Raw genomic sequence first — 13,633 nt, forward strand, 5'->3', positions numbered from 1 at the left:
GTTTGGTTTGAGATTCTCACACAAACATGTGGGTCATCCATTTAGGATTATGCTCAATAATATATCACAATAAAAGAATGCATGGAGTTACAGAATTGGGGAATAATACCATTATTATGACAGCAGCAAACACAGATTACACAACAGTTTGCATACATTGTCTCTAAACAACTTCAAAGTATGGAGCCGTTCAGAATGAATATTTATCTAATAACAGCCACAAAAATAGCCTGAGTTAGTTATTATTGCCAGTACTGAGTTATTATTGCGTTATGTCTCATCCCCTTGAAAAAAGGCAATTTCTGCCATTTTTTGGGTGCTGCCAGGACCCACTATGAGGGTGTTGGAGGTTCCCCCCACCTCCCACAACCTAAACATGCAATTGAAGCAACCTGGAAAGTTATTTTAAGAGTTGACAGGGTTTATGAATGAATTATTTCATATATATGTATGTTTTTATTTTATTTTTTTGTAATTCACTGACGATACTGTACTTCCATTTAGGAACTAACTATCCATTTGAAGCAACCTGGAAAATTATTTTAAGGGTTGACAGGGTTTATGAATGAATTATTTCATATATATGTATATTTGTATTTTATTATTTTATTTTTTTGTAGTTCACTGACAATATCGTACTTCCATTTAGGAACTAACTATCCATTACTCAAAAAAATGTAATTTCGCTTTTCACCAGATGATGGAGCCAGAGTCAACTCATATAAAATCCACCTAAATTGTGTTAAAAAAAAATACATTTCCATCGTTATCTTTTATTATTCAGCCAAACTCTGTGTAGTATTAAATTACAGTAAACATACTTAACCTTTTGGAATATATTTTTTAAAAACTCTAAACAGTTACCTATGGTTTGTTACCACTACAACAAAAAATTTGCTCGAAATCGCTAGTTCTGTATATTTTTTTGTGCATTAAAAAATCCAACACATTAACTAGGTCCATGACAATACAACAATAATATTGTGAAATGGTAGCATGTCCCTTTAAGAGTGGGACGACATAAATATCACAGATAAAGATAAACAGGAGGGCCCACTTCGCTTTGGATTGCCCATACCGCCCAAATATTGCAAAGTATATAGAAAACGTCAACAAGACGGCGAAATTAATCGATGTAATATACAATTTTATATATTTTGTACATATATTTATAATATATTTAATGTGTTTAATAGAACGGGGGTATTGTATCCGTATACAGCTAAGCTAACTGTGATACATTTGTAGTTGTAGCTCTAAAATGTTCCTTTTAACGCACCGTACAAATAGATCAGAGCTAATACCTGTGTATTTTTACTCTTAACGTTTGTATTACAAATTACCATGCGCCATATATGTAAAGGAATTTCTTGCGGCGTGATGCCTCACCTCACGTTTAAACGATCTTTGTCCGGTACAAAGACGCCACAGAACGAACGCGAGAGGCTTCAGTGCTGTGTGTGTGTTATTTGGAACGGGACTTGAGTGCTACCGGCGAACAATTGGACATATTGAACTCACAGTACATGCGGGCTTTGTTTTGACCACGCAAAGCGTCAAATACGTCACTCCTCGTCAGCTCCCGTCTAACGTGCTGGGCTGTCACTCAAACACCAGGACACCGGAAAAGGAGGTGACAACAAGTGACAGGAGCACAGATTGACAGGTACGTGCACGCGCCTCAAACACTTATCTGCTATAAAGTATGCTAGCATCAATTTAGCAATTTATCGTGGTTGACAAACTGTAGCGTTCTCGTTTGAAACTCACTTTTTAAGTTAGTTGTAGAGACTTTCAAGGCGGGAATTGGAGCCAGCAGGTGAGCTGTCGGTTGGTGTTGTGAAACACTGCAGACATTTCTTCGAACCACAACTATATCACGGTTTAATGAAAAAATAATGCTGTTTGGTGGTTGAATACGGTCTATTGTCCGCTACAAAATATGCATATTTAAGCAAATTTGACAAAATGAAGCATTTTCAAGCATAAAAACGGCTATACAAAAATATAAGGCATGTATTACACTAAGTGCCAGTATTCATTCATTCATTTTCTACCGCTTTTCCTCACGAGGGTCGCTGGAGCCTATCCCAGCTGTCTTTGGGCGAGAGGCGGGGTACACCCTGGACTGATGGCCAGCCAATCACAGGGCACATATAGACAAACAACCATTCACACTCCCATTCATAACTCGCTAATTAACCTAGCATGTTTTTGGAATGTGGGAGGAAACCGGAGTACCCGGAGAAAACCCACGCATGCACGGGGAGAACATGCAAACTCCACACAGAGATGGCCGAGGGTGGAATTGAACCCTGGTCGCGCTAACCACTCGACCGCCGTGCCGCCCTAGGTGCCAGTAATGTTACTGTAATGTTCGGTGAGACACAAGCATTTGTGGGCTTGAATTATCTCCCCCAGCAGGCACAATAATCCCTGACACTTGCTACAATTGAAACCAAGCTAAAATTCATCTTTGAACCGCTGACATCACTTCCTGTCTACGTCAATGTAGCACATTTACAACCACTCACATGACTATGAGTCTTATTTATGTCTTAAGTGGCTTATCTTTTGTTATGATGTTTACTATATTGGCGAATACGAATAAAGCTGAGACTATAGGGGTGTTAGCTCATGTCTAGAGGTCTCTAACAGGCTTAGATTTACATAGGCCTTACGAATTAGCGTAATAAACATGACAAGCAAAACACGTATGTTTAGAACTACAAATTAGCTTTTTTTCTGTTGCTTTTTGTGGTTGTATTTTAATCTGAAGGGGCTCATTGCAACATGCTTTCACTCTCCAGAAGAGTCTTTACTAGATTTGTCAAAGTCAATTTTGGAAAAAAAGAGGGGTCTGTAGGGGTCTAATGACAGTGACAAGTTGGCAACACAGCTCTCTCCTGCTACATGTTCTTCTTCTCTGGCAGACCAGGTGCATTATAATGTGTAAAACATATGCATGGTAGTTTTAGGGAAGTGTTTCTTGTTCTCACCAGCTGTAATTTATCTTGACTTTTTCTATTTACTTGTACTTCCTGACATCGACACACACACACCTGGTATCAGGTTCGAGGCCTGAAGGCACCACAGCAAAACACTCTACTTCCTGCCCCCCACATTTCACTTCAGCTCAACCTAACATTTTATCAAATACGCACACTTACACACACACACACACACAGGCATAAGGGGTTGATTGTTGTCAGCGTTTATCGCCGTCATATGCATATCACCAGGCTGACGTAATTTCCTTTGTTATCTGCGAAAAAGAAATAATCGTGTTTTTTTATCCTCATTATCTTGCATTATGAAATCCATTTGCACATAAACGGCATTTTTAGTGCTACAGTTAAACTGTAAAGGTTGCCAGTGTTTGACAATAAAATGCAGTTGACCCATTGTCTCCTGACAGGGCAAATTCCACTTTGCTGTCATTCGTCGTGTTTCGCAGGAAAGAACAGTTTTGGGGGGGGAGGCAGAGAATCAGAAATTTCAGAGCCATTTTTAATTATCACCATTATTATTAGAAGGGATGTCCACATTTTTTGGCTTCCGATCCCGTTTGATAGTGAGCGTATATTAATACACAGCATGAGCAACAATATTGTTAGGCTTTTTTGAGTCAGGTCGCTCGTCCAATAAAATAAAATAATAATAATAATAATACATTTTATTTGTATAGCGCTTTTCAAAATACTCAGACACTTTACAGAAAAATGAAGTTGAATAAAAGCAAGTAAACAGAGTAAAAGATACGTTAAAATACAACATTCATTCGTTTATACACAATTAAAACATGAGTAAAATATCCAATAAAAGCAAATTACATTACAAATTACATTCCAATTACAATTATTTCATGACCCAAAGCTCATGACCATAGGTTCGTTCGTTCATTCGTTTTCTACCGCTTATCCTCACGAGGGTCAGGAGGGTGCTGGAGCCTATCCCAGCTGTCTTCAGGCGAGAGGTGGCGTACACCCTGGACTGGTTGCTAGCCAATCAAACAACCATTCACACTCACATTCATACCTATGAACAATTTGGAGTCTGGCTCTATGATTTCCGCATTACTGACTGGTGGCCAGCCAATCACAGGGCACATATAGACAAACAACCATTCACACTCACATTCATACCTATGGACAATTTGGAGTCGCCAATTAACCTAGCATGTTTTTGGAATGTGGGAGGAAACCGGAGTACCCGGAGAAAACCCACGCATGCACAGGGAGAACATGCAAACTCCACACAGAGATGACCGAGAATGGAATTGAACTCTGGTCTCCTAGCTGTGAGGTCTGCGCGCTAACCACTTGGTCACCGTTCAGCCATAACCATAGGTGAAAGTGTCGATCGACCGGTAAATCGAGAGCTTTGTCTTCCGGCTCAGTTTTCTTTTCAGCGACCACATTACTGCAGATTCTTTGCCGATCCGGATGTCGGCGTCACGCTGCAACCTTCCGTCACTCGGGAACAAGACTCTGAGATACTTAAACCTCATTCTCAGTCTGGTTCTTGGGACATGTAACTCGGGAAACAAGACTCTGAGATACTTAAAACTCATTCCCAATCTGGTTCTTGGGACATGGGACGGTTATCGTCCAGCAAAATATGCTATAAAATATATTAACTGAAATAGCTAATAATGCTTAAAGGAAGTGTAAGCCTACACAAACAATTATCTGTGGCAGACGGAAGCTTACGACAGGTCAAAATCCAGGAACGCAGAATGCAGGAATGCAGAACGGTACGACTACAGCGTATCGTCAAATAGAAAATAGGAATGGACATTAGACCTTGTCGCTCTTCTTTTTTACGAATACTAAGAATTCCAAACAGACAAGGGTGTCTTTACTGGACCTAATCCTGTGACCTCCAAATGTCGTCTGACAGCATCATCATCTAACTAAATCAGTGAGGAAATTGACGAAGATGACCGACTTTGCGCCAGTAATTGTGTTAGCTGCATTTATGGCTGACTTACAACAGATTCTATGAAATAGAATGTCTTGGAGTCAGGACGCAACATAGTTTGGGGGTTGGGTATCTCATAAAAAAAATATCACCTCTGAGGGCGTTCCTTGCTCTTAGCGCTGACAAGCTATTAATCTCACAATCAAATGCTATCATTGGCTACATTGTAAATATACTTTAGCAGGACAGTCATCATAGACTCATCAGGCATAATAAATACAGGTCAAAGCTTGAGACTTTAAGAATCAATTACTGTTGTTTTGTGGTTGACAAAGGACTTCCACCTCATTTTTTGGGACCTTCCAACGTGTCCCCCGGATTTAAATCCAATTGAGAACATTTGGGGATGGATGGCGAGGGAAAGGTTACAAAACTGGACATCAGTTCCAGACAGTGGATGCCCTCCGTGAAGCCACCTGGACCAACATTCCCACAATCTTCCTGGAAACTCTGGCATCAAGCATACCCAAACCAATTTTTGAGGTGATTAATAAGAATGGGGGCTGCACGGCGGACGAGTGGTTAGCGCGCAGACCTCACAGCTAGGAGACCAGGGTTCAATTCCACCCTCGGACATCTCTGTGTGGAGTTTGCATGTTCTCCCCCTGTGCATGCGTGGGTTTTCTCCGGGTACTCCGGTTTCCTCCCACATTCCAAAAACATGCTAGGTTAATTAGCGACTCCAAATTGTGTATAGGTATGAATGTGAGTGTGAATGGTTGTTTGTCTTATATGTGCCCTGTGATTGGCTGGCGACCAGTCCAGGGTGTACCCCGCCTCTCGCCCAAAGATAGCTGGGATAGGCTCCAGCACCCCCGCGACCCTTGTGAGGATAAGCGGTAGAAAATGAATGAATGAAATGAATAATAAGAATGGTGCAGCTACTTATGACTAGCCACGTTTACATGGACCCAAATATTCCAATTCAATTCGGGTTATTTGCTCAAACGGGAAAGAATGTAACCTTTGTATACACCTCATTCCGAAAGAAAAGTGTCAATCCAAATTAATATATAATCGGATTCACAGGGGTGGAATATTCCTTTCCCCAATCCGATTGAGGTATCTTGTACCCGCTCAAACGGAAAGTTGTTAGGGTGCGTTCTTCTTCGTCGTGTTTTTTCTTCTTCAGTTATTTATTGGCGGTTGGCAAGCAGATAAGACGTAACGCGCCACTGGAGACGTTCTTCAGTTTTAAAAATGGAGGTGGGGAATCGGCACTGGACTGCTGCGGAAAGTTTGTTTTCAAGACTGGACGAAGGAAAAACGGGCAATACGGAGTTATTCCAACAAGTGAAAGAAAAACTCAGGGAAGTCGGTATCACGCGATGTTGGTGTTTCACGTTTTACTGCGCATGCCCCATTGACTATTCTGGTTGATTATAGCGGCACATTTAGACCAGAGATTGGAATATTCCTTTCCATGTATACCATTGCTTTCGGAAAGGTCATTCAGAAAGATTCCATTCAGAAAGAGAAAAACTCCTCATGTAAACGTGGCTACTGACTCTTTTTTGGGGGGGGGAAATGTGAATGTGTAACATGGCAACAGAAACTGAACGACTCCCTGTGCTGTCTCGTCTTTCAGAAAAGAGGATAATGTTCACCTCTCCCACAGTGTCTCATCTTCACCTATGACCATCAGAGAATGATCGTTTTTCTACAATATCGAATGAACCTGTTCCTTCATGCTATGATAATGGTCCAGTATTTCACACAGTATTTCCACGCTATTGAGTGTTTGCCACTCTCTGCTGGGAGGTGCCACGTTTATTTCAGTACTGGCAAGCAGCAAGAAAGGTTTTTTTTGTTGTCAGAGGAGTGAATCGGTAATGAAAGGACAGGAGAGGTAGCCATTCTCTTCATAACGAGTTCATTCATTCAGATGGACTGAGAGCTACTTCAAAAGGCAAATGTTGCATCACAGTATCACTGTTTCCTTCACAAGTCACAAACTTTTAGTTTGGTTTCGAAGGAAAAATGTGTGATATTTTGTATTTGGAGCTTTTGTATTCCCTAAAATATACTAAAAAATAGAGTCATCCCTTGTTTGTAGCAGTTAAATTACGCCAAACCCAACCACCATATTGGATTCAAAGTTAGTAAGTGGAATCCTAGAAAACCTGTTTGAGTTTACATTGTAAGAGCCGTACAGTCATGAAATAACACCCCTATAGTCAGTTGTACACTCATACTACCCAATATAATAGACATAATAAGAGCATATATACAACATCATCTCTGTGTGGAGTTTTCATGTTCTCCCCGTGCATGCGTGGGTTTTCTCCGGGTACTCCGGTTTCCTCCCACATTCCAAAAACATGCTAGGCTAATTAGCGACTCCAAATTGTCCATAGGTATGAATGTGAGTGTTGTGAATGGTTGTTTGTCTATATGTGCCCTGTGATTGGCTGGCGATCAGTCCAGGGTGACAGCTGGGATAGGCTCCAGCACCCCCCGCGACCCTCGTGAGGATAAGCGGTAGAAAAATGAACGAATGAATGAGTTAGTTAGTGGAATGTTTTCATAGTTAGAGCCTAGAAAACCTGTTTGAGTTTACATTATTAGAGCCCTACAGGCGTGAAATAACACCCCTATAGTCAGTTGTACACACGTATTACCCAATACAGTAGACATAATAAGAGCATATATACTACAACATACGGTATGTGTCAATTTGCTGAGGTCTCGCATCATTTTTTTGTGCTACTTTAAGGCTGTATTTTCCCCCAAAATGTCTTTGGAATTCTAAATTATTGACTTTGTTGTAACTTCCGAGGTCAGCGCAGTAACTCTTCTCCGCATTTGTGGTTGGTGGGCATGCATTGTCTTTGATGTTTATTTCTGTTTATACGGACCTTGGTAGGGACGTAAACCATAAAATACCTACTTCCTGTCCAGCCCACTGGCATGGTTGCATAACGTATGTAAATGTGTCATGTGAGGTTGGGTTTGGGATGGGACAGATTATTTTTTTTGTTTCTTCTGGACTCACTGAAGAAAGAAATAAGGATGTAGCCATTTTTACTTGCCATATTGCTTATGTGTGTTTATTCACAGCAGGAACCACATACATGAAATTGATATGTTTTGTGCATGACTTATTTTAATACCTAAGACATATTGATATAACAAAAACATCTTTTTGAGCAATGATGCAACATTGCATTATTGGGTTAATATTTGAAAGCTTTTTTAAGCCATAAAAATAGCCACAACAAAAATATTTGTTTCAAAGTGAAATTAGTCGGGAACTGATATTTCCCTGAAACTTACCTGTGTTCTATCGCTGATTCCGAAAGAACGGAAAATGGTAGAAACAAACTTTTTTTTTCCTGATGATAGACAGGAGTCTAATCTTTGTTTTGGTACATTCCATGAAGTAAATAACACTATAGCTCATGTAGTTTAGGGCTAATAGAAAACACAGTGAACGTATTATGTCCGTCTCTGGCCAGCTACTTTTATTTAGTGCTGTGTGACTTGTGTTCTTGTTTCTGTTCTTTCACCACCGCTGTGCTATTTTTTTTTTCCAGACTTGGAACAATGTCAATTCAATTTACATCCAACACTGGAAATTGCTCCCACTACAGTATTGATTCTGCAGTCCACAGTGCATCATAACGCCAAAGAATATGAAACGCTGCTTTATGGATTTACTGCCAATCATTGATGTCAGATTTAGTTTTTTACGGCAGAGCGGGTCGTGTTAGGGGAACTTGTTGCATTTCATCGGACTGACTGGTTTGGTTTCACTTTGGTCATTTGGACAAAATGACTAATGCCGCTTGTCAACACTGACGACATGTGTTTACAGTATGAGTGGGCGGCTGGTGGCTGACGGCTTCTTTTCTGTGTGCACATACGTGCCAGGAAATGGGGGGGGGGAGAAAAACATGTGACTTATTTTGAAGGCTGTGATTTTATGTGCTGTGTAATATTTTGGAAAAAGAACAAAATATTGACAGGAAAAAAAGTTCATTCATTCATTTTCTACCGCTTTTTCCTCACAAGGGTCGCGGGGGTGCTGGAGCCTATCCCAGCTGTCTTCGGGCGAGAGGCGGGGTACACCCTGGACTGGTCGCCAGCCAATCACAGGACACATATAGACAAACAACCATTCACACTCACATTCATACCTAGCCTAGCATGTTTTTAGAATGTGGGAGGAAACCGGAGTACCCGGAGAAAACCCATGCATGCACGGGGAGAACATGCAAACTCCACACAGAATTGAACCCTGGTCTCCTAGCTGTGAGGTCTGCGCGCTAACCACTAGACCGCCGTGCCGCCCGGGAAAAAAGTTGTAATCTAATAATAATTAGTTATAATTGTGGGAATAAAGTTGTTACGTTATATGATAAAAGTCCAAATATTATGGGAATAAAGTAATCATCACCCAAAGAAAGTTTATATGAATATCGTTTATATGAACAATTCTATGAGAATAAATAAAAAAAAAACAATACAAAAAGGTACTTTCTAACAGAGAGTAATGTCAGCCATGTTTGATTATTTTCAGGAGACACACCTGGATTAGTTTCGACCAATGAATGGCGATGAAATCAAGGCGCCATGGGCTTGGAGCTGGACAAATGGACTGGGGGCCTTGTCTAAGGTTGTCTGACCTTCTATCGTTCACCTGAGAACAGCGTCTGTGTTGGAAAACGACATTTCTCAGGCTTATCTGAGAAGCATCTCAGGTAGGAATGCTTTGTGCACCATTAAAACACACATAGCAGTTAATGCACAGCGAATGTCCTAGTCACCTGATTATCCGAGTCCGAGGATGCTGGTGTCTGCAAGATTTTTAAACTTTGTTGGCATGTGCACCCGTGTATGTTTCTTTAAATGGTAGAACACGACTGCCAGCCTTGATGTCTACTTATCAGAACCAGACCATCAGTGTTTATGTTAGTGACATGAGGGCCACTGATGTCAAAGATGCTAATCTTAAACCTGTTTAAGTCAGACAGGACTCCTCTGGAAATATTCTTTTGTTACCAGTTCACCAATCATTGACAAAAAAGCTCTTTTCTACAATTGACGACCAACTAATTGGTCATTTTGTTGCTTTTTTGGGCTGCATGGCGGACATCTAGGGGACCCGAGTTCAATTCCACCTTTCGGTTTGAGTTTGCATGTTCTCCCCGTGCATGCGTTGGTTTTCTCCAGGTACTCCGGTTTCCTCCCACATTCCAAAAACATGCTTAATTGGCGACTCCAAATTGTCCATAGGTATGAATGTGAGTGTGAATGGTTGTTTGTCTATATGTGCCCTGTGATTGGCTGGCGACCAGTCCAGGGTGTACCCCGCTTCTCACCCGAAGACAGCTGGGATAGGCTCCAGCACCCCCGTGACCCTTGTGAGGATAAGCGGTAGAAAATGAATGAATGAACAAATGAAAATAAGTTATAAGTAGGCTGCATGGCGACCGAGTGGTTAGCGCACAGGTTTCACAGCTAGGAGACCCAAGTTCAATTCTATCCTCGGCCATCACTGTGTGGAGTATGCATGTTCTCCCCTTGCATGCGTGGGTTTTCTCCGGGTACTCCGGTTTCCTCCCATATTCCAAAAACATGCTAGGTTAATTAGCGACTCTAAATTGTCCATAGGTATGAATGTGAGTGTGAATGGTTGTTTGTCTATATGTGCCCTGTGATTGGCTGCCAAACCAGTCCAGGGTGTACCCCACCTCTCGCCCGAAGACAGTTGGGATAGACTCCAGCACAGTACAAACTATAACAGGCTATGACTGTGGTACATTGTGGACTTTGAGGTTCCACCACAATCCTTCATGGTAAAATCTATGGTAAGACCTTGAAATACCTATAATATCACACACATTCGCTGAACAAATCCCTCTGAAAAAGTCTGCTTCAGTTGAAAATCCTGTCATGCAATAAAGAGTAGACGGAAACCACGCACCGAGAGGATGGAGGGCTCGGGAATAAAGGATGTGGGGATAGAAACCTCCTAGAATAGCATCAGAGACCAGTGAGTGAGCTTTTTGTGGAGAGTGTCTCCAAATGCTTGGAGGGCCTCGGGGGCTTAGACTGACAGGGTAGACAGAGGAGGAAAGGGAGCCTCCGGGAGTCTAAGTGTGTGTGTACATGTATTTGTGTATGTGTGTATTACTGGTTGGGGTCGAGGGGTGTGTGTGTGGGGGGGTGAGAGGCAGGTCAGTGTTATTTTAACCCTGACCGTAGATCCGGCTGTCACACCATACCACCCACTGCTGCACTCCTCATATCTGGTTGTGTACTAAATAAGTATGGTATTTTTATTTTTTTTTAAATTACCCCATTTTTCCATTGTGTACTCATTGACAAGTACACACTCAAGGCCACAGTGCACAATGTGTTGTGTTTCTTATCTTCTACTATGCTCAATCACTCACTTCTGGGTGGCTAAGCCCGGAAGAGCTGATTGCATATTGACTGACCACACACACACACACACACACACACACACATAGAGGTGATGCAATTCTGCAGTGGCCAAAAGTGACACCGTATCACTGCTCAAACACACACACACACCTGCATTTATTGTACTTGTTGGAACCAGGAAGGAACCTTGCATATTTTAGATAACATTGCTATTCAATTATATTATTATTATTAATCATTCATTTTCTACCGCTTTTTCCTTGCAAGGGTCGCGGGGGTGCTGGAGCCTATCCCAGCTGTCTTCGGGCGAAAAGCGGGATACAACCTGGACTGGTCGCCAGCCAATCACAGGGCACATATAGACAAACAACCATTCACACTCACATTCATACCTATGGACAATTTGGAGTCGCCAATTAACCTAGCATGTTTTTGGAATGTGGGAGGAAACCGGAGTACCCGGTGAAAACATGCAAACTCCACATAGAGATGGCCGAGGGTGGAATTGAACCCTGGTCTCCTTGCTGTGAGGTCTGCGTGTTAGCTACTCGACTGCCGTGCAGCCTATAATTTATAATTTATAATTTATAATTTATAATTTATTATTTATTATTTATTATTTATTATTTATTATTTATTATTTATTATTTATTATTTATTATTTATTATTTATTATTTATTATTTATTATTTATTATTTATTATTTATTATTTATTATTTATTATTTATTATTTGTTTATTACGAGTACTTGCAGGCCATTTCCTATGCTGTAAAGATCCACTTTTTAAATATAAAGTCCAGTGTCACTTTCCTAATACAGCGTTGCCTCACTCTGCCCCCTTGTGGCCATATAGGGAACACATCCAATGTGCATACTGTTATGTTTTGTGGCGTGGACCTATGCAAATGACACAGAGAGATGTTAAATTGAAATACAGCGTCATGTTATGAAATAATGCATGATTTGAAAACAATAATAGTGATATTATTAACACACGATAAACCCCCGAGAATGACATGTATGAGCAGGCATCCAGATTAGCTCCTGATGACTTGCAAAGCTCATCACCTGCGACCTTGGCGTAAACACACGTATAGCTGAGCCACCGGGGCCCCCCTGTCATACTTGTGTCCCCCCCCACCCCCCCTCCATAATCCTGCACTTCGCTGCCCTGCACTGCTCACCAGGCTTTTGCTCTCCTCTTAAATCCCACCTGTTTAGCCTGAAGGGACGCCGGAAAGCCAACACCTCCCAAGCCCGTGCGTGCCTTTGACGTTTCCTAGAAAGACAGCATGAGAGCTGTGAATTATGTTGCATGTATCACACACACACACACACACATACACTGAGCCGAAGTGGAAATCTTTCTGGGAAAGTGGCAATAAAAGAGGATAATATTTCTCCCTACAACTTGTATTGTGTTCTGATCTGTAAATGGAAGTCATTAGAATGTTTGAACCGGACTAACCCTGATTGATTTAAAGCGAGCCGTCGTTCAACAATGCATTTTCCATTAGCTCCACACCTACGGACTCAAAAGCTGTGCACGCGGTAACAGCTGCCATGACAGTAACGGACAGTAACGGAACACGATGACTCGTGGTCATTTTCCGTATGGCATCGTTGCGGTTCGGTACATTCCTTGGTACAGTACAGAAATAAAATGAAAAAAATGCTTAGCTTTTGTGTTAAATGATTTTATGAAAATATACTGCTAGATGGACGAGTGGTTAGCACACAGGCCACACAGCTAGGAGACCTGAGTTCGATTCCACCCTCGGCCATCTCTGTGTGGAGTTTGCATGTTCTCCCCGTGCATGCGTGGGTTTTCTCCGGGTACTCCGGTTTCCTTCCACATTCCAAAAACATGCTAGGTTAATTAGCGACTCCAAATTGTCCATAGGTATGAATGTGAGTGTGAATGGTTGTTTGTCTATATGTGCCCTGTGATTGGCTGGCGACCAGTTCAGGGTGTACCCCGCCTTTTGCCTGAAGACAGCTGGGATAGGCTCCAGCACGCCTGCGACCCTTGTGAGTTCTGAGTTCGGGAAGTGTGCCGAACTAGTTCAAAATGTAGAACTTAGAAATCGTTGCAGAGATCTTTTTTATATATTTGTCACAGGGAATTGACAACTATATCAAAATATATTATATAGTATTATATATAATACTATATTAATATAGTATTTCCTAATAAAAGTACCCACCGCAATGACCCGAGGCATGAAACACTTACACAGATGAAGTGTGATTAT

General features: G+C 41.5%; 1 protein-coding gene across 7 annotated transcripts in view; it reads left to right on the top strand.

Annotated features, from left to right (window-relative positions):
• The first annotated feature begins 1,372 nt into the window (after window positions 1-1,372).
• Window positions 1,373-13,633, top strand: part of tnk2b (tyrosine kinase, non-receptor, 2b) — a 54,861-nt gene continuing 42,600 nt past the window's right edge. For 2 of the 7 annotated variants that reach the window (XM_058069185.1, XM_058069191.1), the window contains exons 1-2: window positions 1,374-1,666; window positions 9,506-9,686. The gene's annotated coding sequence lies outside the window, so the exon portion shown is untranslated. The other 5 variants (XR_009129193.1, XM_058069190.1, XM_058069192.1 and 2 more) reach the window with 5 other exon arrangements.

This window comes from Doryrhamphus excisus, chromosome 3, assembly GCF_030265055.1.
Source record: "Doryrhamphus excisus isolate RoL2022-K1 chromosome 3, RoL_Dexc_1.0, whole genome shotgun sequence".
NCBI classification, from domain to species: Eukaryota; Metazoa; Chordata; class Actinopteri; order Syngnathiformes; family Syngnathidae; genus Doryrhamphus; species Doryrhamphus excisus.